This window comes from Mytilus californianus, unplaced genomic scaffold, assembly GCF_021869535.1.
Source record: "Mytilus californianus isolate M0D057914Y unplaced genomic scaffold, xbMytCali1.0.p SCAF_1, whole genome shotgun sequence".
In the NCBI taxonomy this organism is placed as follows: domain Eukaryota; kingdom Metazoa; phylum Mollusca; class Bivalvia; order Mytilida; family Mytilidae; genus Mytilus; species Mytilus californianus.
In genome coordinates, this window is record NW_026262581.1 from 86,280,549 (window position 1) to 86,307,349 (window position 26,801).

Consider the following 26,801-nt stretch of genomic DNA (forward strand, 5'->3'; position numbering starts at 1 on the left):
GAATAACCTTGCAGATCTAATACAATCAGCTATGTAGGACAATTTTCCAATAATTGATTCAAGCTTTTTCTTGTGATAGTTTTCTTAGTCAATAATTTCTCAATAACTCCTTTTATTTCAACTAATTAGTCAGTGGGAATAGAAATTGTCATGTTTACAGTGTCAAACTGTTTTCCAAGAAATATCATATTTGTGTCTGGTGCACAACATGCACTTTTGCTCCGCTACCTTAAAACCAAGGTCATCAATTACAGTTTTGAGATTGTGAAAACCATTCCTGGCAAATTCTGTCGTTTCGGCTGAACCTATATCGTCAATTAACACCATTGTAACCCATGTTTCTGTACACGTACATTATAGCATTTGTGGTCCTTTGTGCTGCCATAGCCCCTGTACGCAAGCCGAAGGGAATTTCAGTGTCAACATATAACTTGTCATTCCAGACTAGTCCTAACAAATGATAATCATAGGGATCAACTGGTAACCAACGGTAACATCTCAGAGAATTTTGGATAATATGTGGTATGAAAATCGAAAAATTAATATTCATTACAAAACAAGGAAAAAAATTATCCAATTATGTACCCAAGCGCCACTTGACTCAAGCCAGCGAACAACTGTAGAGACATATATGTATTCACAATATGTGTCTATGTCTCTGATTGTAGCGAGCAATTAGGAAGCATAACTAAAAATCACAAAGTCACACAAACAATCACCTTTTTTTCGAGCTAGCGAACAATTATGATAATACATACAATCTTAAACAAAAACGACAAAATTAACTTAAAACAAAAGGGAAGTATACTTCATATATAAAGAATACAAAGCTTTACTTTCCGAACTAAACTTAAGTCCATATAAGGCATTCAATAGACAACTGGATTACATTGATCATAGGTAACACATTGACACAATGCAATTGAGGAAAAAAGGAGGTGGGGTGCACTTAACGTTAATTTTGGACCAATTTATAGAGATTGTGACGGGCAACGACTATTTAGGCCTTGTAGAGGAATCATTGGCGCATTGGTTAGGAAAAGCTCCAGTGTGGTTTATGTTCGAAAATCTGAAGTTAACGTAAAAAACTGAAATTGACACAATGAGATTAGGGGGAGAGCAATTTAAGTTAATTTTGGATGAATTTATAGAGATTGTGACGGAAACGACTATGTAGGTATTGCAGAGGCGACACTGACGCATCGTTTATGAAAAACACCAGATTGGTTTATGCTCAAAAGTCTGAAGTTAGGGTTAAAAAACTGATCTTGACAAAATGAAATTAAGGGGGAGGACAATATAAGTTGATTTTGGATCGATTTATAGAGATTGTGACAGGCAACTGAAAGTCGCGGAAAGCGAGACATAGGGATTGCTTTTTCGGCGACGGATGCGATGACGGCGTCAACAATTGTTAAGTTTTCTGCTTAAGTTAGTTTGATAGGAACTACTTGTGATAGATTATTGATATTTTGTATGAAGATGCATTACTATCAGTACATATCAGTTTGACGACAATTTTGAGGCCCTGCCCCCTAGGTCATAGTCCAGTGACTTTCAATTAATTAGCAATTTTCATTGATAAGTTTTCTGCTTAAGCTAGTTTAATATAAACTACTTTCGACAGATCAATGATATTTTCTATGAAGTTGCATTACTATCAGTACATATCAGTTTGCTGACTATTTTAAGGCCCTGCCCTAAGTCATGGTCTAGTGACTTTCAATCAATTAACAATTTTCAATGTTAAGTTTTATGATTAAGTTACTTTGATAGGAACTACTTACAATAGACAATATTTTCTATAAAGTTACATTGCTGTTTGTACATCTCAGTGTGTCAACCATTTCGAAGCCCTACCCACTAGTTGGTCCAGCGACTGAATTTATTTGGCAATGTTGCTGTCCATCAGATTGTCTTTTTCTGAATTTTATACCGACAGGCGAGACATATCTCCGTGTCAACAGTTTATCTAAAACTAACTTCAGATTTTCAAACATAAACCACTCTGGAGTTTTTCCTAAATGTTGCGCCAATGTCTCCTCTACAATACCTTTATAGTCGTTGTCCGTCTCAATCTCTATAAACTGGTCCAAAATTAACTTAAATTGTTCTTCTCCCTAATCTTATGTTGTCAATTTCAATTTTTTAAAACTAACTTCAGCTTTTCGAACATAAACTACTCTGGTGTTTTTTGTAAACGATGCGCCAGTGTCGCCTCTACAATACCTTTATGTCGTTGCCCGTCACAATCTCTGTAATTTGATCCAAAATTAATTTAAATTACCCTCCCCCCTAATTTCATTTCGTCAATTTCAGTTTTTTGAACTTCAGATTTTCGAACATAAACCACTCTGGAGATTTTCCTAAATGTTTTGCCAATGTCTCCTCTATAACACCTATATAGTCGTTTAAAAAATGTTCCATTGTCTCCTCTACAACTCCTACATAGCCGTTGCCCGTCACAATCTCTATAAATTGGTCTAAAATTAACCTAAATTGCCCTCCCCCTAATCTCATTTTGTCAATTTCAGTTATTTTTACCCTAGCTTCAGATTTTCGAACATAAACCACTCTGGAGATTTTCCTGAATGTTGCGCCAATGTCTCCTCTATAATACCTATATAGTCGTTTAAACAATGTTCCATTGTCTCCTCTACAACACCTACATAGCCGTTGCCCGTAACAATCCCTATAAATTGGTCTAAAATTAACTTAAATTGCCCTCCCCCTAATCTCATTTTGTCAATTTCAGTTATTTTTACCCTAGCTCCAGATTTTCGAACATATACCACTCTGGAGATTTTCCTTAGAGTTGTGCCAATGTCTCCTCTACAATACTTATATAGTCGTTGCCCGTCACAATCTCTATAAATTGGTCCAAAATTAACGTAAATTGCACCACACCTCCTTTTTCCCTCAATCGCATTGTGTCAATGTGTTAACTTATGACCATTGTAATCCAGCTGTCTATTGAATGCCTTATATGGATTTTTTTTAGTTCGGAAAGAAAATCTTTGTATTCTTTATATATGAAGTATGGGTTCCCTTTTGTTTGAAGTTAATGTTGTCGTTTTTGTTTAAGATTCGCTGATTGTATGTATTCTCATGATTGTTCGCTAGGTCTCTGTAATTGTTCGCTAGCTCGAAATAACGTGACTGTTTTATGTGATATTGTGGTTTTTAGTTATATCTTCTTATTGTTCGTTAGCTAATATTGTTCGCTAACTTGAGTCAAGTCCCGTTGAAGCGATGTGGTTTCCGAGGTATAGCGAAAAGTATGAGGCGCCGTTTTACTATTTATTACCTATTTTCTGATATCAAAAAATGATTTTCTGATATCAAAAATTCTATTTTTTGATATCAGAAAATCGATTTCTTGATATCAAGAAATAAAGAATATTTTCTGATATCAAAAATTCGAATTCCTGATATCAAAAATTCTTTTTTTGATATCAGGAAATAGATTTTTTGATATCAGAAATTCGAATTTTTGATATCAGAAAATATTTTTGATTTTTTGATATCAAGAAATAGATTTTGTGATATCAAAAAATGATTTTGTGATATCAAGAATTCGAATTCCTGATATCAAAAAATGATTTTTTGATATCAGAAAATAAGAAATAAATGAATGATGGCTCCCTGTGTGTCATTTAAAACATTCAGGCTCACCAATGAGGCCAAACATCAGGAATTATCTGAAATAATGTTCCCGGTAGACCAATTGTTTTATAGTGTGGAGTACCACTATACACAGTATTGGTCATTATATTGATGACATTGTGTCCCTTGTTACAAAAACAAAATGCTTATACACTTCAAGTTTTATAAACATGAATAAGACTTCAAAGTCTCCGGAAAACTGCTATTTAATAACAATATTTGAAGTAAAAAAAATATTTACACTAATCTTCAGTTTGATCAAACTTATTACGAAATTTAAGACCCATGCACTACAAGACAATATATGGAAGATTTTTTTAAATTATTCCTAAATAAAACATATTTACTCTTGTGTCATACAATCCGAATGGGCGGGATATGTCGACCTAAGAATTTATTACATACTGGAAAAAGTTTTCAAGATTTAGATACGATGGCTCGATAATATATTCAGGTTCAACTGGCGATATACACGATCTTTTCGCCTTATATATCTAATACAATGCATAAACAAGTCTAAATTGAAAACAACGTTCTAACCTATGATTGCGTTGGATAAAATTTTTATACGTGTGCAAGCAAAACAAATTTCTTGGTAGAGAGGGGTCTAAAAACAGCACAAACAACATTTTCCAAAAGATCAAAAAAGTGAAAAAGAATATTTTAACAAAACGCATTTGGCTAACAGGTCGAACAACTGATGTTCTTAAACCCTGCTGACTGCCATTGGCGATTGCCAAATAAACGGATCACAAGATGTAACAAAATTGATCTATATTATTAATTTAATACCAAACAGAAAACAATAAACTTGCGGAAAAGATGGTATACCGCAAACATGAGGTGCAAAAATTTGTACACCATATCCGGATTTCGACAATTAATATCTCTTCAGTGATGTTAGGAATCGAAACGGTATTTGGAAGACCATATAGTTTACCTCAGTTTAGGATAGACTCTTGAATTTTGAAGAGTCGAAATATATACCCTACTAAATTGTACTTATACCACTTTTCTCAAAATGAAGTGAAAATTTCTTGACAATCCTTTCAATATAAAGACAAACTTTTCCAAAATGAAGGTATTTTAGAGATGAAAACGTACATCCAACCTACTGAAACGTTTCATTACTTCACAGAAAAAGCTCATATGTATCTAAAATGTTTATTGACGACGCGGTTCATAAGAAATACTAGCAGTCTCGTAAAAAGACGAAATAGACAAATCTTTCGAAAATACAAGACATGCATTTTTTTTATGTTGTTGTTGGCTTTGAACTAGTTGTCACTATCGCATCTGTAATTTGTCTTTTTGTTGTTGTTACCCTGCCACGTTTGTTCTTACACTATGTTGTAATGTAACACCAGTGTCCCAGGTTAGGGGGAGAGTTGAGCGCTCAAACATGTTTCATCCCGCCACATTCTTTATGTGTCTGTTCCAAGTCCGGAGCCTGCAGTTTAGTGCATTGTCTTGGTTCATAGAATTGAGAATGGAAATGGTGGGGGGGGGGGGGATATGTCAAAGAGAAAACAACCCGATCAAAGAGCAGACAACAGCCGAAGGCCACCAATGGGTCTTCAACGCAGCGAGAAAATCCCGCACCCGGAGGTGGTCCTCAGCTGGACCCTAAATAAAATTGTGTACTAGTTCAGTGAAAATGGACGTCACACTAAACTCCAAAACATATCAATGAAGTAAAATTAAAAAACATACAAGACCAACAAAGGCCAGAGGCTCCTGACTTGGGACAGGCGGAAAAATGCGGCGGGGTTAGACATTTTTTGTGAGATCTCAACCCTCCCCCTATACCTCTACCCAATGTAGAATAAAGAAAAACATAGCAATACGCACAGTAAAACTCAGTTTAAAAGAAGTACGAGTCCGATGTCAGAATAGGTAATAAAATAAACTAAGCATAAATGAACAAAGGACTACTAGCAGTTACTGACATGCCAGCTCCAGACCTCAATTAAACTGATTGAAAGATTATGTCTTCATCATAAGAAAATCAAGTACAATCCCTCCCGTTAGGAGTTTAGTATCATATACCATCATAGAATACATGAGAAGAACATAAACCGTATCATGCCAACAAATGGTTTTAGAATAAATGTGTTTATTTCCGATGCAAAGACCCTATGAGTGAATCAATATTAATACCAAAATATTCAATCATTAATGACTAATTGACAACAGTATCGTAACTACCGGTATATCCTTTCCGAATAAGTCTTTTTAAAGGTTTGGTTAAACTTTGAGGTGAATGCCGACATTTTTGTTCTTTGTAAAGAATATTTCCATAAAATATTGGATGTGAAATACCTGAACGTATAAGAAGTCTGAATGTTGATTTATATTTACGAATGATGTCTGCCGTATTTGTTTTACGTAAATTGTTTTGTTATAAATCATATAGGCCTTTAGCTTTCTAAATTGAGTTGTTTATTTCTTTTTCATATTGGGGCCTTTTATAGGAGACTATATGGTATGGGGTTTTCTCATTGTTGAAGGCCGTACGGTTGCTTAAAATTGCTTACATCAACTTCATTTGAACTTTGGTGGCTAGTTGTCTCATGGGCTATCATACCACATCTCCTTATTTTTAAACTTAACAGAACTAACTTACTTACTAAATCCTCAACATAAACAACGGGAAAAAAATATAAAAACAAGATGAACAAAACACTGGGGCTTGATATTTGCAAAAACCTGACTGCACAAATCTGTTTCAGAGGAAACCAATAATTGCTTATAAAAGAAGTGAGAACTTACAATTGTTGACTATAAACCTTAAAATAATAAATATGTGAAACACAAAAAACACAAAACTTCTTATATTGAGACTGATGAAGCCGAACTCTGATATATGCTTTCGTGTATATTACACGACCGAAACACCAGCCTTAATGTAAGGGCTCATTGCTGAACGTTGATGCTTTTATTGACACACAGGGAGCAATCGTTGATACTTTTCTTATTTTCTGATATCAAAAAATCATTTTTTGATATCAGGAATTCGAATTTTTGATATCAAAAAATCATTTTTTGATATCAGAAAATGTATTTCTTGATATCAAAATATCGTCAGTAATATTTGATATCAAAAAATCAATTTTTTGATATCAGAAAATGGATTTCTTGATATCAAAAAATGATTTTTTGATATCAAAAAATCGAATTTCTGATATCAAGAAATAAAGATTATTTTCTGATATCAAGAAATCGAATTCTTGATATCAAAAAAGGCAATTTTTGATATCAAAAAATTGAATTCCTGATATCAAGAAATATTTTTTGATATCAAGAAATATTTCCTGATATCAAAAAATCATTTTTTGATATCAAGAAATCCATTTTCTGATATCAAAAAATAGATTTTTTGATATCAAATATTACTGACGATATTTTGATATCAAGAAATACATTTTCTGATATCAAAAAATGATTTTTTGATATCAAAAATTCGAATTCCTGATATTCCTAATCATTACATTTTTTGATATCAAGAAATATTTTTTGATATCAGAAAATAAGGAATAAATAGTAAAACGGCGCCTCATAGAAAAGCTATGATTAAACCTTGTTCACGCCTTTATACATTGGACTTTGAAATAAGCTATAACATTCTAGAGTTTATCTAAATCTATTTTGAATAATTGGAATCCAAATTAGACAACAATCAGTAAAATTTAAATCAAATTGTCTGTCCTTACAATAAAATTATCGGCGTCACGAATATTACACAAGTGGAATATTAGTGACAAATATTTTATTTGCAACAAATTAAGTTATACGGGTATTTATTGCACAGTTTCTGTATGAATAAAAACAAAACATTTGTTCTGGAATTGTGGAATTCCTACTCAGTTTAAACAAGCTTAAAAGGTCATTCTTGTTATCTTTTGCCATGACGGTAGTTGTTACCGACAGGGGATTTCTGCGTTTGAATGATAACTTGAATGATGATATATACAGGAATGGCATATTGTTTATATGTCATTTCTTTTCAAGGTCATAAAAGAATTTGGTCAGATTACGTAGTATATTGAATATTTATTCTGGATGTTTCGACGTGCATCTTCTTTTATGAATCACAAACACAACTAACAGTAAGGAGCAAATAACAACAAAATTTCCTTGGTTTAACTTCATGTATGTAAAATGGTTTATTTCAAAGAGCTTTACTGAATTAAAAATTGTATCTGCTGTTTACGCAATATATGCATGGAAGAGTTAGACAGCGTGTGTTTTGATGACCATTCGTTTCATCTAATGATGTGTTTCAAATGTTTTATAATAGTAACTATTTAAAATAAACTGCTTTTGTTTTAGAAAATACGTGTTAGTTTTGATATACTTTTTTGTACTGGAAGAGCATGGAAGTTGATAAATCTTGAAGGTTACTGCCCGTTCAGTGGCCCCAATAAAAGGGCACTGGTCTCTCTCCCTCTGTGTAAATGTGTGCGTGCTATAAATATGAAAATCATATATATGACTCTCGAGTTAGTGAACAGACGGCGACGGTTCTATTTATCAATTTCAAATGCTTTTACATCAAAGCGGTAAAAAGGAGTCTAAGCTCTTGAGTTGAAATGGGGTGACAAGTTGTGAAGCATGGATTTTTTTATGTTCACTAAAAACAGTTCTTATTCTTCGAAGTTGTTTATAAGCAAAGAATGTATACTCACTGTTCCATTTAGTCTTTTACTCTTCTTAGGTTAAAAGACTCGAAAGTCCACAATCTGCAGAGGCGGATTTGGGGGGGGGGGGGAGGGGCAGGGGCCCGGGCGCCCTTTTATGGGAAAAATTTGGTTGATTATATAGGGAATCACTGAAGCATGACTGGAGCGGGGCCCCTCATGAAAATTTCTGGATCCGCCACTGATCTGGTATCTTTAATTCCCTACCCCTACCCACTACCTATTTCCTACTCTCAAATAAATTTAATCTTATATCTCAGATATTAATCTGGATCCAAGATAGTTCATGCCGAGGCATTGTCAACTAGTTATGACCTTATTTTCATTCTCTAATAGTTAGGTTGAGTTTTCAGGGTTATGTTTGATGTCTGTGTTCAATTTATTTACAATTTTCCTGACCTCGAATCCACGGGCGCTTGGGGGAATGGCCTCCCCTTTTTCCTAAATATTTGTTTGTGTGTTTTAATGTTTTAGCAAAAATCCTGTTATATATTGTAATATTGTAACTCATTTTCACTAATCAAATGTGTTCTTGCATTAAATAAGTGTAAGTAAGTTAAGTATTACAGAATATTTACTAAAACACAAAAAAGAATATTTAGAAAAACGGAAGTCTATTGCTCAAACCAGGTAAAGACAACAGACAATAAAAATGAAAGTGACAAAAATCGAAATCGAATGAACCCCAAACGAAGTGAGATAAGCTGAATCGACAGGATGAACAGCTCTCATAAACGTTTTAAACGCCACACATGATTCCAAAACACTTGCAGTAGTAGGCGTAGAAGCCAGCCAATAGGTCGAGAGGGTCATTATGTCAGATGGCCACAGTTAGGGACCTTTGTTGTCTATTATACTGAGGTAATACAGTTCCGAACTTTCTTCTAAATTTCTGTTGTGTGTTCGCCTGTGTACGTTTGTTACGACACTACACTGGCCGAGATAAAAAGGGGATTGAGATCAAATTAATTCAAGCCGCCGCAAAAGTTCGTGTTTCTGTTTATGTCAGGACCCTTGTCAGTGATTGTATACTAATACGTTATATCTCAGTATTTTTGTCATTTAGGGAATTTGGTCCTGATGACAGGATACTTGCTAGTCGCTGTTATATTTATTCACATCTTTTCTAGACTCGTAGCGATTTGGAGCTTCTGACAAGTGTCTGTACAGTATGGCGAGATGTCAACGTATATTTCAATGTCTTAATATCTGTTCCTGTTGGAATAAATACTCTATACCATTTATTCCGTTAGGAACATATACTGTAATATTTATTCCAGTGGAAATAATATTCAAGAATACTTTTTCCATTTGAAACTTATATTATGAAGGAACTTCTATTTTGTGACTTGGGATACTGTTAAGAGTTGACCTCCAGAATTCTATTGTTTGTATGTGTCGTTTGAGTGTTGTCTATTTTGTGACTTGGGATACTGTTAAGAGTTGACCTCCAGAATTCTATTGTTTGTATGTGTCGTTTGAGTGTTGTCTATTTTGTGACTTGGGATACTTTTAAGAGAATTCTATTGTTTGTATGTGTCGTTTGAGTGTTGTCTATTTTGTGACTTGGGATATACTGTTAAGAGAATTCTATTGTTTGTATGTGTCGTTTGAGTGTTGTCTATTTTGTGACTTGGGATACTTTTAAGAGAATTCTATTGTTTGTATGTGTCGTTTGAGTGTTGTCTATTTTGTGACTTGGGATACTGTTAAGAGAATTCTATTGTTTGTATGTGTCGTTTGAGTGTTGTCTATTTTGTGACTTGGGATACTTTTAAGAGAATTCTATTGTTTGTATGTGTCGTTTGAGTGTTGTCTATTTTGTGACTTGGGATACTGTTAAGAGAATTCTATTGTTTGTATGTGTCGTTTGAGTGTTGTCTATTTTGTGACTTTGGATACTGTTAAGAGAATTCTATTGTTTGTATTTGTCGTTTGAGTGTTGTCTATTTTGTGACTTAGGATACTGTTAAGAGAATTCTATTGTTTGTATGTGTCGTATGAGTGTTGTCTATTTTGTGACTTGGGATACTGTTAAGAGAATTCTATTGTTTGTATGTGTCATTTGAGTGTTGTCTATTTTGTGACTTGGGATACTGTTAAGAGAATTCTATTGTTTGTATGTGTCGTTTGAGTGTGGTCTATTTGACAAACACATCTGTTATGTATATTAAAATGCCACTACGTGCATGCTAGTAGTCAATCTGATGAATATAATTCAGATATATCGTGTCTTGCTTACTCGTAAAGTTATAAGCATAGCGAAACCACTGATCTACATTATAATTAGATTTCTTTATAGTTGACCTCCACTATCATTATTTAATGTTTCTTATTTGTTTGTTTGTTTGTTTTGTTTTGTTTTGTTTTTTGTTTGTTTTTTTTTCTTCCAGTCTAGTATATTGTTCTCGCACTGAGAAATAGTCAAATAAATGAAAAAAAATACAACTATTCAAATCATATGTAATGCAGCAGGGATTTGTTCAGTGGTGAAAATGGAAAATGACAGATATATAAAGAGCTATTTAAAGTTATTATACTTCATGTCAAAATGCCGGATTTTGGTTGGTTAATACGAGGGAGACAATTTACTGTATCCCAAGGCAAATAATCTATTACCCTTCACGGAGACGCTTGCTCAAGTGTGCGCTTTAATAAATACGGATGATTGTTATGTACAAGACTACATAGTTTATTACTTTGAATTTGAAATTTAATAGACAGTAATAACAGAACATTATAATAAATTAAATAACACATATCTGAGAGGGTGATAGAGCAGATTGTTACCCCTCGAAAAGACATTGTCAACCTTGGCTTCACCTCAGTTGACAATGTTTTCTCGGGGTAACAATCTGCTCTATCACCCTCTCAGCTATATATTATTTATATAATATTCATACGAGTATGATTTTAAAATTTTTGTTTTATAATTTTCCTATACTCCCATAGCTTTTCAAGACAGAATCTTAGAGCGTTTTCAAAGCCAACGGAAGGATAGGCACACAGTTCCAAACCATAAGTGGAATTTCGTTTCACCAATGTACCGTTCGAAACATTATTGAAATGTTTCATATGTTTCTTTATACAAATACACAACTTCCTGTTTTCTTCGCTGTTCATAACTTTGTCTAAGAATTCTACTCATCGCAGACTACTGAGCTTAGAGTACTGAGAGTGAGGAGCATTGATTTAAATATCTCAGACCTTACCAGAGACGGATTTAGGCAGGGGGCAGCTGGATATATGGTTAAAGCATAGACTTTTTACATGTTTCACTCCAAACGTTGCTCAATTTAGGGGGCACCTTTTTGAAAATCCTCGATCCGCATCTACTTAATTACTTCAGTTACTGTGAGTATTCTCCAACAGTGTGTTATTTACGAATTAAAGGGAGGTGTGTGGTACTTCAATAAGACAGACATAATTATATGATCTACAGACATATACCTACATTACATTTATGTTTCATTATAATACGTTATTTTGATTGGCTAACAGCAATCTCGCGTCATTCTGAAATTAATCTTCATTTAAGAATTGAATGCTTCTTTCTGTAAAATTGGGGTGTAAAAGCGTTGACCGAAGTCGATTTTGTATTCTAAAAATATGGGCACGGTCAATGCTTTTACAACCCTATAAAATTACTAAAAGAAGCATTCAATACTTATCATTACATTTTTTTTTGCTAGGATCATGAAAACACGATTTCTATCAATTTTTTTCTTTTATTTACCTGTGCACTTTATTGTGGAAGCTCGTGTCATCATGAATGTTACATATCATTTTGAAATGAAGGCTATGGTCAGATCATATGTTTTCGTACGTCATATGAATTCGTACTATGCATGTTTTTTCAATGGAAATGGTGACGTCACAATGCATTCTTAATAGCACGAAAATCCATGAGACGAGGATAATTTCAGAATGACGCGAGATTGCTTTTAGCCAATCAAAATAACGCATTATAATGAAACATACATGTAATGTAATTATTTAAACATGAAATGTAACATTCATGATGACACGAGCTTCCACCATAAAGTGCACAGGTAAACAAAATAAACAGATTTCAGGGTATCATGAACAAGTTACCGATTACACAATACATCCATTCCTTGATTTTGTTATTTCATAACAATCCCATTTGAATTTTTGCGCGGAAAAAACTCGCACCTGGTAAAATAAAACAGTTAATTCCCCTTAGTACAGACAAGTACCACGAAAAAACGAAAAGATACAGATATATATATATATAGTTTTACTTCCTAGTTAAAGTTTCACCCACTTTGGTAAAGTTTCAAACTTCCTGTTATTTTTTTGGCTATTATTGAAGAGTGTGTTATTTTTACGAACTTTAAAAAGACCTAAGGTAAGAAAGAGATTCTTTTCCATATGTTTTTCACACTTGTCTCTGATGATCATGATAATAATATAAATGAACTTTCTTTTTATGCACCTCAGTGGTACATTTACCTGTTGATTTCCCAGGTAGGGACTTCCCCATTACTTTGAAATGAATTTAAGTTGCGCAAATAAATTGAATTATTTTAAAGACCACCAGAACATGTAACTGACGTACCGTACCGGTACATTTGATAATTTAGCCTGAATAAAAATGGACACATGCAAGGACTTGACGAGTTATTCCATACTTTCATCAGCTTATTTACAAAAAACCTTGCTGTCTAAGATGTGTATATATTGACAGAGTGATACTGACAGTGGTAAAAGTCTAGTCCTATAAGCATATTAGTTCAGAAATAACTCTTCTGGCCTGACATTGTTCTCCTCAAGTTGTATTTTGAATTAAGGCTCTGTCACACATTGGTATTTTTACTATATTTATACTACCGTCCTTGATTGGACTATTCCTGATTAAAATTTGTCAAAAGTAGGCACTTCTCTAAAAAAAAATTACCTATAGACTTTAATATATATACATGATATAACACAAGGTACTTAACTCGCATTATTGAGAAATGTCACATGGTCGCGAACTTTCGTTATATTTCTATTCTGCGTTTGTCTATCTCAATGAAACTTATAATGTGTTGAATCTTCATTAAATTATCTACAAAATGGTGTATACGCCTATTTCTGTTGTCAGAATCATTCATAGCAGGCCTTCCAAGTACATGTAGGTCAACTGTAAATTATTTCATCTTCTCACGCTCCAAATGGCAATGTTAATCTTGCAGTAAACAATTAATTATATACATAAGTATATCTCGGTTTCCGATTGTTCAATCTTATTGCTAAAATTTAAAGTATATAGGTAATTTTTTTTCCACACAAGTGCTGTGATTCATGGCTGGAAATTTGTAAACCCATTTATTCAATCACAATAGCATTCAGATATAGTTTAGGAAGCTTCTTGTTTATCCTGTTCTAAATCAAATTCTGATCAGACTTGTATCATTTGCATGGTAATAAAAGTCTGAATCTGTCTTGAAAGCACCCCTATTCTTCTGAATGCTGTCCATCAGAAATCTGAAAGTGACCAGACAGTAAACTGACACGGGACATTGTTATGATTTTGATCCAATACAGCACAATCGGTCACGATTGTAATCTGAGTTTTCCTAATGTTATGGGACGCATCACACACAATTGTTGGGAGTGCTTTGCTGACATCCCCAAGAAAATGTCAATGGTTTTTCCCAGATGCCATCAGAATCATTGGACTGCAACAACAAAAAGTGATTTGCACAGCAGAATGAGTGTGCAAGAGATCATAGCTTCGCTAAATGTTCTAGACCTTGTGTAGTTGTATTCTAATATGGAGCACTATCACACTGTAGATACTTTTAATGTGAACACACATGTAAATTAATATGTTTTTCTCATACCCAACATGAACATAAACAGGACATAAAACTCCTGTAGTAGACCTAAATATTATTTGTTTATTATCAGTCCACTGTCACTAACATTTGCTGCTAACTCTAAACAATTTCTAAGTGTACCGTAAATACTCACTTATAAGCCTAAGTTCGTTGGTAATTTACGAGAAAATTTAGTATCCTTTTTATGGCATGAAAGTCCTTTACATGTACATGTATGTTACAAAAAATGGTGGTGTTTATAATACAAAACTGGACAAGAAGGCCAAAATCTTTTAACATACAGGATTTTACAATATGTTCATCTTCTTGGAAGAATTAGGAAATGTCTATATAGAAACCATGGAAAGGGAATTATGACATGATATTGTTCTTTGACTAAATTAGAAATTGAAATTTAAAGAAAATAATTTGCAGACAGACCAACCTTATCTTTAGTGCCATCACTTACAATGTAGTGTCTGTCCTCTGTTAACTTTTTGCATTTTTGTCTTCTTTTCTGAGATTGATTGATTGTTGGTTGCTTAATGTCCAGTGGCAAAAATTTCATGCATGTTCAGGACGATCTTTTCTAAGAATGTAGAAACGATATGTGTGAGCTCTTTTACAAACTATCCTCTGTAGGTTCCCATCAGATGTAAAATATATCTGTCAGAGGCAATCTTTGATTCAGATTTTGAATTTTTTTTTCAATCTCCTCCATTAAAACTACAAGGTAAAATGTTTTGAAACTTTGGGGATTGATGATACATGGTGGCACATAATCCCTATTTAAACACGGGAAAACCAAATTTCAGGCTTTTAAACGACATGCCAAATTTTAACCAAACCTTGGCAGAGATGATATACATGTATGGAAGGTCCGGATCCTCTACCATTGACCCTCATTTGGTACTATAAGGATTAAAAAAACATGGCTGCCAGAGTCAATTATGATTTAGATGGTGTCTTCTGGCTATTCCTACATTTTGTATTTTACTATTCTGGCTATTCCTACGGGCGCAGGACATTTTAGCGAAAAATTTTAAACTACTAGGGGACATTTTAGCGCGGACATTAGAGCCAATTTTAGCGCAGGATTAATCCTTTCACCTGTATTTTCGATAGCCCATTTTAGCAAAAATTTACCTGGTTGAATAATACTCACCTTACTAAATCCATGAACAGTAATGTATGCTGGCTTAATGTTGAAGTAGACCAAGTGGCCAGAAGTTCCATGTAAGTCAAAGCGAACAAATAATGGTCCAGAGTCGTTCCATGCCCATTATTATGTGCATTTAACAGTTGTCATGCAGCTATTAATGTTTTTCTTGATACTATCATCAAATTGCAAACAACAACAAAGATGAAAATACGAAGTCTAATAGACGAATGTGCACCACAGTCTAGACAAGCTAAAGAGAAAGAACAGTTCCTACTGCAATTTTATGAACATAATTGTACAGGGATTATATCCAGAGCCCATTACGTACGTTCTATAGGATATAAATTCCAGGCTAGAACGTACTTTTAACATTTGATTTAACCTTTTAGGCTTTTAGTGCTGTATTTTAATGGACATGATATTTTTCATATTGTGTTGTCTTATTCTATTAATATTTTCATTTATTATTAATTGTTTATTATAAAATATTGCGCTAAATTTAGCTAAAATGGGTTATACTTTGGCGCTAAAACGTCCAATTTTTTTCGCTAAAATGTCCTATCAATGTGCTGAAATGTCCTCCGCCGATTCCTACATGGGAGATTATTGGAAGAACAATAGATGTTAGTGTCTAATTAAAGGTCACAGGTAAATTTACCTTTGGAAATTAAATAAAAAATAATTGAAATTTATGTAAAAAAATGAGATTTTTTTTGTTTGAAAACATTTATCCTACAAGTTCCAGATAAAGTCAAGACGTGGAGAAATTTGTTATTGGAAATGCTCTACCCGTAACTGCCCTGCCACTATCAACACACACAACAACATACCAACCAAAGTGGATGACAATCACCACTCCGACAGAATGCAACTCAGAGTAGACGATGTACTAGAACGTATGAAATCCTGTTGTAAAGATGAACTCACTGCAATTCCAACTATCTATGAAGAAGAATTGGTAAAACTCCGTGACCCAGAATGAAATGATGACACACACCAACTAGTTGGACACATACCAACCTTCTACTCATGCAAAGACCAGCTTTACAACAAGAGACACAAGACATTACCTGCACTACCAACATCAGTAGCAGATATCACAGTATATGGTGATTGGGCTGAAACTTCTACTGGACAACCTTTCCTACTTGCAGATGATAACACCAATGGTCGAATGCTTGTATTCAGTACCCAAGAGAACCTCATACATCTAGCAGCAGCAGACACCATCTACTGGAACTGCTTCAAGATCTATGTAACTAATTCAACATACTAATACAACCAACTACGATGTTCCTTGCTTCGAAATAGCCATCAGAAACGCAGCAACGTCAATCTTCCCAGGAATCAACATTAAAGGGTGCTTTTTTCACTACACTCAGTGGAGAAATGCACCGAAGCATGGTTTGCAGACTGCATACAGTGAAAAAGTCAACATTCACCAACTTGTTCGGAGAGCTGCAGTTCTGCCTCTTTTACCACCCAATACAGTCGAAGATGTTTGTTTTAACACACTGGAGGACATCAATGCTGCAGATACTGATACACCAACTCTTAACTCAACAGACTATGTAACAAACTACTGGGTAGAAAACAACCAAAGCCTATGGAATCACTACGCAACAGAATGTCCTAGAACAACAAATCATTTAGAAGGATGGCATAGTAAACTGAAGAAGTTAGTCAAGGCACATCATCCACACATCTTCAGCATGATCAAGTTGTTGAGACAAGAAGAAGCCTTCCATGCTCTCACACTTATCCAATACAGAGCCAATGGGAAACATGTTCCAAGAAAGAGAAAATACAGGGAAATAGATGACAGACTTCAAACACTGAAAACAAGGTTACAGAATGATGAACTTACGTGAGTCCAGTATGGAGATGCTGCTTCTCATCTCCTGCACATTGATTAAGACTTTGTATTCTCTTGTGTGTTCAATTTAGTGCAGTGTATTACTGTGTTAGTGCTCTGTTTTAATGTCAGTTTAGTGTACTTTTCGGTGCTTTGTTTCAATGAATATGAAGTGTAACTCAAAATTTAGTGCTTTGTTTCAAAGAATAATTACTACAATTTTAATATATTTATATTTCAATTGATATTATTTACTTGAATATATTAATGTTTTCACCTTAATAATTTCAATTGCTTGTGAATAATATTGTGTACTTTGATCTATAATTGTTAACTTTTTATAAGACCACAAAAAAATTTTGTGGTCGTATATTGGTATGACGTTGGCGTCGTCGTCGTCCGGCGTCGGCGTCTGAAGACACATTTGTTTTCGCACAATAACTTTAGTTTAAGTCAATGGATCTATATGAAATTTTTCCATAAGGTTCAATACCACAAAAGGAAGGTTGGGATTGATTTTGGGGGTTATGGTACCAACAGTTAAGGAATTAGGGGCCAAAAATAAGCATTTTTGTAACTTCCAGACAATAACTTGTGTGTTAGTGTATGGATCTCTCTGATATTGTACCACAAGGTTCCATATCACAAAGGGAATGATGGGATTGATTTTGGGGGGTAATTTTAGGAATTAGGGGCCAAAAAAGGGGCAAAAAACAAGCATTTTTCTAGTTTCATGACAATAACTTGTGTGTAAGTGTATGGATCTTTCTAAAATTGTACTACAAGGTTCCATATCACAAAGGGCAAGCTGGAATTGAGTTTGGGGGTAATTGCCCTAAACGTTTAGGAGTTAGGGGCCAAAAATGAGCATTTTTTTAGTTTCCAGACAATAACTTGTGTTCAAGTGTATGGATCTCTCTGAAATTGTACTGCAAGGTACCATACCACAAAGGGAAGGCTGGGATGGATTTTGGGGGTAATTGGCTCAAAATTTTAGGAATTAAGGGCCAAAAAGGGGCAAATAACAAGCATTTTTCTAGTTTCAGGACAATAAACTTGTGTGCAAGTGTATGGATCTTTATGAAATTGTACTACAAGGATCCATATCATGAAGGGAAAGCTGGGTTTGAGTTTGGGGGTAATTGCCCTAAACGTTTAGGAATTTGGGGCCAAAAAGGTGCCAAAAAACAAATTGTACTGCAAGGTACCATACCATACCACAAAGGGAAGGCTGGGATTGAGTTTGGGGGTGATGAATCATAAGGGGGTTCAAAAAATTGGGGGGGGTTGGGGGGTTTCTATTTTAAGACTTTTATGATGGATTTAAATTAGTAATTATGGTTGCAAACTCCATTGGAAATTTGAATTGAGATTATGACCATATCTTGAGGGAAAGAATTTTTTTTCGGAAAAAGGGGGGGGGGGGGGGGGGTAAAAAAGAAATTGTGGGGGCAATTTTTTTTTTCATTTCAGATTTCAGAAATTAAAAAGAAAATTTCTTCAAATATTATTTCTTTTTGCCAAAAAAGTTTTTTTTTTTTTTTTGGGGGGGGGGGGGGGGGGGGTCAATACGCAACAGCATAGTGTATTTCACTAAGGCAAAAAAAAGGGGGGTAATTTTTTTTTTTGGGGGGGGAGAGGGGTTCAATTTCGCAACAGCATAGTGTATTGCACTAAAGCAAAAAATTGAATATAAATTCAAATCATATAACCAATTCTTAGAGTTCTTTGACTACAGTTATTCGGTGTCAGAAACCTATTATGTGTCAAATATTTATTTACAATCCAAATTCAGACCTGTAACAAGCGCGAATTTTGTGTCCATTTTTGCCCCAACTGTTCAGGGTTGGACCTCTGCAGTCGTATCCAGCTGCGCTCAGCGAAGCATTTTATTATACATTGTGACTTGGATGTAGAGATGTCTCATTGCACTCATACCACATCTTCTTATTTATATTTTGAATATTGTTTACACAAAATGTGCTATGAAATTATAAAATAAAATATTGAAATATAAACTATTCTTTTTCTTTATTTTCCACAAGATTTACCTGGATTTACCTTGGTTCGTTAGTTTAGTGTTGTTACAACATAATCCTTCATAATCCCATTGTTTACATAAAAATTCTGGGAACTCCAACATAAAATTTTACTATTTTACCTATAAAATTCAAAATGTAGTTAGAATATAGCAAAGTGCTCTCGACCAATGGAATTGTAGGATTTGATGTCTCTTAATTGTGAAGAATGAATGTAATTCATGTTCTTAGTAAGGGATTATCCTATTGTTTAGGCCTATTTACAGTTCAAAACAAAAGAGTTTCTATAAATGAGTTACAACTGCCCCGGAGCACATTTATCAGAATGAAAGGATTTATCACCAGTGATTGAAACTGACTAAAAGTTCAATTGTGAAAAAAAAACAAAAAAAAATCAAAATAAGTTGAAATTTACTAGTGCAGTAAAATTGGTACCTTTAATGTTATTATGAAATTTTAATAACTTCAAATTACTAAAAAATCAAACAATATTAATGCAATGATTTAAAAAAAAACACACAGTTTTAAAATCAAAAATAACCTTAATCTTTAGATTTCCAAAACTCTGATTAATGAACCAGCGATTGTGAAGAATAGTTATTTCCAATATTCCGATAAAATAAAACAACAAAAAAACAGGAATTTAATTTAAGTTTTCAATATATTTAAACTTTTAAAGGCATTTTATTTTGACATTCCCCTGACATAATGAAATAGTATTTGATTTAAAAAGCCGGACCAAAATATTGGCTGTGAAATGAAATAAGTTGTAACTCAAATGTATTATTTAAACTGTAAATTAAAAAAGGATAATTCCTCACTAAAATATTACATAATTTACATTCATACTCACAATCAGGAAACATATACAATTCCTACCTTTTCTTTGTACTGTTGTGTCCCCTAATGTCTATAACCCATTTTTTAAATATTTCCCAAATCATAAGAAAGTCCTTACATTACTAAAACTAATCCATAAATGAAATGCCGAAAAAGGAAGTCATGCATCAATTAGAAACATTGCACTGACAATGAAGCTAATTCTTGAATAGTCAACCAATCAAGAGATTATTTGAGCCTTGAGCACTTTACAATATTCTAAGTTTGTAAGAGAATGATAATCCCTTACTTCATTATAAGTACTCGCTAACGCTCGTACTTAATCATGAAGAAAGGGATTATCATTCTCTTACATATACGAATAGCCAGAATAAGATTCAGATTAGCCAATTGTCTTAAAAGCTCAATTTGTTAGAAGCCAGTAAATGATCGTAATTAAACAACTGTAAGGTCTGCATGCACACATATTTTTTTGGGGGTCTAATCTTGTGCAACACATATTGCCAGTTTTATGTTGGTTTTTTGTTCATGTTGAAAGGTTTTTTTTTGTTACAATTTAAATCAGATACATTTAAAAAAAGGAAATATAACAAGAAGTTGTAATTATTTCAGAAAATGCAACATTACTGATATTAATAGTCTTAGTTACCAATTTTGTAATTGAACCTGTAAAAAAGGTCAAATTTGTGAGTTGTTTCCCTTAGGAGGGACATACATTTTCATTGACAATAAAGAGCTAGTAGAAAGAGCAAATTTATCTGTGCATCATGTGTGTAATCTTTAAGTTTTTCAAATCTTTCAATTACATGTACATTTAATCTTTTGTTCAAGCTGATATTAAACAGTTATTTTTCATTAATAATTGGTTAAAATGTCTATATACATTTTGTACAATGTATATCACTTTCATCTTATGTGCCAGTCTTTATAAGAACCAGGCAATTTAGAAAAACTTCAAAACATGACCAATAAAAACCAACCGACCTAACCATCCTATTTTGAAGTTACCCTCATCCTGAGTTCGAAATGGTAGGTCTTTGTTTCTGCTTGTCTGGTAATAAATTCGAGAAATCTCTAAGATAAATTTTGTTTAGAATGATAGCAAATAACAGAGTTAGCTCCCCTTAGTTGTTACTTTCGAGTGCATTTCAACCAAATTATATCTTGAATTACCAGAACGAAAAGTAAACGAATGTTATATTCATGCACCATTTTACAATTTGAACATAAATTAATGTTAACTTGAGTGGGTTTTTGTTTGTCATGTTTTCACCACTGCCTGATTCTTAGGCAGATTGGCACTTATCATACTTTGCATGGACAGCAGCCCATTTTGTCCGGTATAGGATCAATCTACAATTTGCAAACATGGCAAAGGGAAACCACTTGTGTTAAAAGTATGTAATAATAGAATCAAATCGGTAATTGGCAAGAAGACAATTAGAACTAACATTTTGAAATCAGATCACATTTTTCATGTTTTTGGTATCCAGCCTTTCCTGAAATTGCTTGAATTTCTCTGTTAATCAACAATCTCTATATAAAAAAGCATAGAAAAAGTTTGATAACTAATAACTTTTGACATTTCTTTCTTTACATAAAATATATAAGGAAATACATAAATTACTAAATTACAAACATGTATGACCTCTGAATGTAGGTAGATACATTGATCTACACATAAGAAGCTACTGAGAGAGTTTTTGAGAAGTAGACGTTAAGGACACAACAGATTACAGGTACTTCAATTTTCAGATTTAGAAAATTCTAGCTGCATTTGTCATGTTTGTTAATATGGAGTATAAATCACTTAGCTCATACAACATTCTACAGCTTTCGTTTGTTATAAGAATTTCCTTGATAGACAGTTGCTGTTGACAAGGAAGTTACTGACTCAAGGGATTTTAATGGTTACATTTAGGGATGTCAACGAGTACTCAAGTATTCAAGTATCGCTCGGTAGTACCAAAACGATACTCGATCGGTTTCCTGTTAGAATATTGCTGAGAATATTGCTGTCTTCTTTATATAAAATTGATCTTCTTGAGAACCTCTTTCCGAAAATTAAATAGGCATCACTGAATAATCATACAAGTAAATAAAATACATTTTGTTTCGAATGCTTTTGCTAAATTATCATTTAAAATGCCTCCGAATATACGTGGGCTATACCTAGGCTAACACTTTAAACTAAACATGTCTTAGCATGATTCCGTACCGTCAGAGAAAATATTTTCATCTGCAAGGCTGTTATTTACAAAGTTGCAAAACAGACTGTCCCCAATAATAGTTGACAAGAAAATATTTCCAAATAAAATTAAAAACCAATTGTTCAGAGAACAATAGAAGGTTTTTCCACCCGATACAATATATTTTGATATTAAAAATAATAAAACTCGTTTAGAAATGTAATTTTCAGTGCCAAATGATAGCTTATTGTACGTTGAATTAATAAATACATGGTATCTACACATTTTTGTTTGAAATAAGGGAGATAAGTTGTTACTTCCGGTTTGAAAAATGTCAAATTCAGTCTCATCTGATAGTTTACTTGACACTGATTCCAAAAATATATGGTTCTATGTACTTTTACATTAAATAAGTACAAAAAATTGCTATTTCCGATTTACAAAAGGTCATTTCCAGTTGATTTCTTCAAGGTCATATGACTTGCAACTTAATGCACAAAGTCCCATAAGTTTATTATGTATAAATCAAAAGTTAAAGCGAAGGTTAAAAATATAGAACGTCAAATCAAACTTTGACCTTGACCCCAATTTCAAGGTCATGAAACAAGGGTCTCAAATCAAAAGACTCTAGGCCTCTACTATATATTGTTAATGAGTTATATTACCATACTACTAATACTAGATATAAAAGGGGCGTAAACTCCCATTAAATTTCTACGTACCCTTTCAACTAAAACTTATGTGTTACGACATGTCGCAACTAACAATTCTGTAAAAATATTTTGTCGATATCTTACAAGATTTCTGAAAATAAGTGATAACAAGCCAAAATCAAAATTTAAAACATGACCTTGACCTTTGACCTTGATCTGAATTACAAGGTCATAAGTCAGTGATCTCAAATCGAAAGATCCCAGGTCATTCACTTGTATGGTTTAGGTGTTATGCTGATTTCAATTACATAAGGGGAGAAAACTTCTATAAGGGTTGACCAAAACACTTCGACTTAAACAGGTTGAAGTTGCGCCCTATCGTAAACAATTACATGGCAAACACATCATATCATTAAACTTGACGGTTTCTTTTGAATAAAGATAACAAGCAAATTTTAAAATTTAGAACATGACCTTGACCTTTGACCTTGACCTTAATTTCCTCCAAATGGACCAAGGACTTCATATCAAAAGAGTTTAGGCCTCTGTGACTTATAATATATGAATTTATCCAACATATCACCTATGTTAAATTTTCAAAGGAAAATAACTCCCATGAGATGTCATCCAATCAAATCAGTTAAATTGAACCAAACCATTCTTAAGAGCAGACGAACAATTTGGTGAAAACAGTTTGTTAAAATCTTTTACGGTTTCAGAGATCTAAAGATAACAAGAAAAAGGGGACGCGGGGAGATAACTCCTATAAGAATAAGTGTTCAGTTACACAGGGTGAGTTTTGAAATCCCCATTACTGTACAACATCATTGGCCAAAAAATCCTTTCGATATGTTGTAAAACAAAAAAGCATCTCAGACGGCAGAAGAAAAAAAAAAAAAAAATCAGAAGAAAAACAAAAGGTCTTTCCACGAAAAGTGGAAAGACCTTATAAATTCCTTGCATCCTCTGGTGACCGTGAGTAAAAATTAAAATTCTAATCCTTTCGCCTTTGTAAGCATTAAATGTGTTTTCTTAACGATTACCAAATACTATTGTTTGATATTGTTTTTCCTTTTTATGATTTTTAAATAGGTGCTCATTAAATTATATTGATTAGATTATTATTTTTTTAATTAATTAGTACTTGTAGGTAATGAGCTATTAATTATAGTGTGTAATTCCTTGTCCCAGATACTTATGTAGATGGTTTTCCGTCCGTTGAACATAAAACCACAGAATGTAAAATACGTGTTTCCGTGTTGTTGATATATTCCCGAGCGAGTACTTGAGTATCGCTCGATAAAACCAATGAGTACTCGATTAGTAATTGTTCACCGAGTTGACATCCCTAGTTACATTGAATAAGTGCTAGTAGCTTTATGCCTAGAGGCAAATATTTGATGCACATTCAGGATGATAACAAATTAACAATTTATACAATTGGTAGGTTGACCCGGAGGAAGGGTGGGAAATTGGGACTGCCACTGGAAAATGAGAGTATGTCAAATAGAGACAGAAATATTACATTGCAACAGGCCTCCTAAATGTACATGTGTGGACTCCTCAGAGAGTTGTTGCAAGGGTTCTTTAATGTGTTTTAATAGCACACACCCTACATGAGGCAGCCTATTTAAATGTCCCCAATCCCGATAGTACCTGGCTGCATATTTATACATCCAACACAACCAAACAGACTAAAATTGACAAAGGGAAATAACTTGTGTTAAAAATATGAAATAATAGAAATAAATCTGTTTTTTCCTTTACAAATGAATTTTCCAGTTTCCCTTTGCTACTTGTTAGGGCACAGATACACAAATAGACTGCTATAAATTGTATAAAATTCTTTAAAATCTTGGTTCTGGATAAGATCTTTTGAAAATGGCTTTTCATTTTTTCAGGAATATTCATATGGGCATATGCCTTAAGGAACCCCTGTCCAATTTGTTTTCAAGGCAGGGGGTCTAGAAAAGGGGTTTTTGTATATCAAAGCTCTCATGCAAGCATTTTAAACACATGACAGCTATATATAGATTGAAACTTCGGAATCTCGTTTTCTAGATGAAATTTCTTGAATTAGATTTTTTTTTTTCTTTGTAGCCTTGTTATTGACCAGTCTGCCCAAATTTTTTAAATGGTTTCTCAAAAAGGTTTTTTGTATTTTAGGGTTCTGGAGAAAGTATTTATAACAATTTTGGTTGATATATCATTATGACTTTATTACGTTTTAGCCAAATTATTGGCTATGTCTGGGAGCACCCATCAATGGTCCATGGGGTAACATACCGGTAGGTTGGCCATGCCAACTTTCCTCTTGAATTTGCTTAATTGAAGGCCATGTGAGCTTTTGCTATCACATGATTTTTCCTCTTCATGCCTCAGTCTGTCGTTTCAAACTTTTTATAAAAAATTTCCTGGGCCAAATGTAGGAAAACTTTACCTGAATGTTTTTTAGGATATTTTTTTTTTAATGGTATTTTTTACATTTGATCCATCAACAAACCTGGCTGCTGTTGTTAAAAAATTAAATCAACTTGGCGACTATTGTGAACACCACAGCGATTAGATGTTGCTTTTGACGGTCAGAGAAAGCGAAGTGATGGATGGGAAAGTGACTTCTTGGCACAAGTCGCCTGCTAGCGTGAGCCGTGCTTTATTTTCGTGCGTACAAAGTGCTTTTCTGGGTTTACCTTCATCAGGAAAGCTCAAAGCTGAATATTTGAAAGCCAAGGATATATATTAAAGAACTGAAACATTTGAAAAAGTACCTTAAAATAAGGTCAGCTTTGCCTGAGGGAGTTAAAAATAGAATATAGGGGTAAAATGCAGTGGTTTGTTTATATCTTAAAAACTTAAGCAATTAAAGAAAAACTGATAATTGTTACATAAATTTCCCCATTAAAATTTGTAGAAAAATCAATTTTTAATAGATTATATTGCAAAAACTAAAACACTTAGGGCAAAACTGATACGGGACGAAATGATCAGCAGATCATGGTTTATCTACAAAACAATTTTCAACATAATAGCTGCATGTACGACAATCCATTTTGCCTAAAATGTAAATTTTTTGAAAATTTATTTTTTATTTAAGTTATCTTGAAATTTTTAAAAGAAAGAGAAAAATTTTAAACAGTAAAAATTACCAGAACTATAAGTCAGCATAGACAAAATCATCAATTGACCTGTAATAGGAGTTTACCTATTTTCAGCAAATTTTTTGAAAGAGGGTACAAGTTTTGCGTAATCAACAGTTTTCAACCCAGATCCCTGAAACTTCATAGGAAGATTGCACATATGTTGAAATTGTGCACCTTTTATTATTGTTTTGTTTGAGGAATTAAATTCTCATTTTTCCAGACTTGGGAACTTAGTCATTCTTCAAATATTTAAAACTTAAGTATAGAGTATACTCCATTGTTTAAGAAACAATCTGCATAACCCTGCCATTTGAGTTTTTTATCTTTTTTCGACTGAGTTGGCCCTGTGTTGAACGAAATCCATAACCAGCTTCTAGTATGGGGATGTTGATCATATGGGTGGGCAGGGAAAACTACCTTATTTGTGTAAACAACTCCTCTTTAAAGTTTTCAACCCAGATCCTTAAAACTTTCACAGGAAGATTGCACATATGGTGATGTTGTGCACCTGCTATTATGGGATTGTTTGAGGAATTATCGGATTGTTTGAGGAATTTTTTCACATTTTCCCCTTGGGAACTAAGTCTTTTTTCTGCAAAATTTTTGCAAGAGGGTAGCTTATTTTTGTAATCATTTCCTCCTACAATTTTCAACCGAGATCCATGAAACTTCACAGGAAGATTGCACACATGTTGAAGTTGTGCACCTGCTATTATGGAATTGTTTGAA

The 26,801-nt window shown here is 33.5% G+C and overlaps 1 protein-coding gene across 4 annotated transcripts in view; it reads left to right on the top strand.

Annotated features, from left to right (window-relative positions):
• Positions 1 to 12,592: 12,592 nt before the first annotated feature.
• The window catches only part of LOC127725437 (tyrosine-protein kinase SRK2-like), a 60,261-nt gene continuing 46,052 nt past the window's right edge, over positions 12,593 to 26,801 (top strand). For 3 of the 4 annotated variants that reach the window (XM_052232401.1, XM_052232423.1, XM_052232432.1), the window contains exon 1: positions 12,593 to 12,738. The gene's annotated coding sequence lies outside the window, so the exon portion shown is untranslated. Of the gene's footprint in view, positions 12,739 to 21,750; positions 21,830 to 26,801 lie in introns of all 4 variants that reach the window. The other variant, XM_052232409.1, reaches the window with a different exon arrangement.